Below are 2,060 nucleotides of genomic sequence, written 5' to 3'. Positions count from 1 at the left end.
GAAGCTTTTGTCTTCCCTTTTCCTTTTCTAGAGGATTCTCCGGCCTTAGGTGCCATTGATGGTAATGGAAAAACAAAAAGATTATGCTTTGACCACACCAAACTTAAAATATTGCTCGCCCTCGAGCAAGAGAAGAAAGAAGAGAAGAAGAAGAAGAAGCAAATATGGAGGAGAGTGAGGGAAGGTGTTTCGGCTAAGGTGTAGAAGAGGGGGTTTGTGTTGTGTGAAAATGAAGTAGAATGGAAGGGTATATATAGGGAGGGGAGGGGGTGTAGTTTCGGTCATTTAGGGTGGGTTTGGGTGGGAAAAGATTTTTGAATTTTGAAGGTGGGTGGGGTTTATGGGGAAGAGTGGATGGAGGTGAGTGGTGAAGGGGGTAATTGGGAAGAGAGATTGAAGTTGTTGGGAAGTGTGTTTATTGGAAAAAGAGAATGAAGGTTGAGAGGAGGGGAGAATATGTTAGGTGGGGATCCTGTGGGGTCCACAGATCCTGAGATGATCCTGTGGGGTCCACAGATCCTGAGGTGTCAAGGATTTACATCCCTGCACCAATTAGGCATGTAAAATGCATTTGCACACCATTCTAGCGTTTAAACGCCGAAGTGATGCACACTCTAGGCGTTCAACACCCATGTGTAGCATGTTTCTGGCGTTGAACGCCAGTTCCATGCTTGTTATTGGTGTTCAGCGCCAGCTTTCCTCAAGGCACATTCATGGCGTTCAAACGCCAGGATGTTGCTTGTTTCTGGCGTTCAGCACCAGAAACATGCTCTGTTCTGGTGTTGAACGCCAGCCAGATGCATCTTACTGGCGTTTAAACGCTAGTAAGTCCTTCCTCCAGAGTGTGATTTTTCTTCTGCTATTTTTGATTCTGTTTTTAATTTTAGTATTTTTTTTCGTGACTCCACATGATCATGAACCTAATAAAACACAAAATAACAATAAAATAAAATTAAAATTAGATATATAAAAATTGGGTTGCCTCCCAACAAGCGCTTCTTTAATGTCATTAGCTTGACAGTGGGCTCTCATGGAGCCTTACAGATATTCAGAGCATGATGAGGGGGCTTCTCAACACCAAACTTAGAGTTTGGTTGTGGCCTCCCAACGCCAAACTTAGAGTTTGACTGTGGGGGCTCTTTTTGACTCTGTACTGAGAGAAGCTTTTCATGCTTCCTCTCCATGGTTGTAGAGGAAGGTCCTTGAGCTTTAAACACAAGGTAGTCCCCATTCAATTGAAGGAATAATTCTCCTCTGCTAACATCAATCACAGCTTCTGCTGTGGCTAGGAAGGGTCTTCCAAGGATGATGCATTCATCTTCTTCCTTTCTAGTGTCTAAGATTATGAAATCAGCAGGGATGTAAAGGCCTTCAACCTTTACTAACATGTCCTCTACTAATCCATAAGCTTGTCTTACTGACTTGTCTGCCAATTGAAGTGAGAATAAGGTAGGTTGTACCTCAATGATCCCCAGTTTCTCCATTATAGATAGTGGCATAAGATTTATGCCTGACCCCAGGTCACACAAAGCCTTGTTAAAGGTCATGGTGCCTATGGTACAGGGTATTAAGAATTTACCTGGATCTTGTCTCTTTTGAGGTAGAGTTTTCTGAATCCATGTATCTAGTTCACTAATGAGCAAGGGGGATTCACCTTCCCAAGTCTCATTACCAAACAACTTGGCATTCAGCTTCATGATAGCTCCTAGATATTGAGCAACTTGCTCTCCAGTTACATCTTCATCCTCTTCTGAGGAAGAATAGTTTTCAGAGCTCATGAATGGCAGAAGGAGATTTAGTGGAATCTCTATGGTCTCTATATGAGCCTCAGATTCCTTTAGGTCCTCAATGGGGAACTCCTTCTTATTTGAGAGACGTCCCAGGGGGTCTTTCTCACTAGGATTTTCGTCCTTCTCCTCCCTTGTGCATTCGGCTATATTTATTACTTCAATGGCCTTGCAATCTCCTTTTGGATTCTCTTCCGTATTGCTTGGGAGAATACTGGGAGGAGTTTCAATGACTTTCTTACTCAGCTAGCCCACTTGTGCCTCCAAATTTCT

The sequence above is a fragment of the Arachis duranensis genome, chromosome 10 (genome assembly GCF_000817695.3).
Source record: "Arachis duranensis cultivar V14167 chromosome 10, aradu.V14167.gnm2.J7QH, whole genome shotgun sequence".
In the NCBI taxonomy this organism is placed as follows: Eukaryota; Viridiplantae; Streptophyta; class Magnoliopsida; order Fabales; family Fabaceae; genus Arachis; species Arachis duranensis.
Note: the sequence above shows the minus strand (reverse complement) of the source record.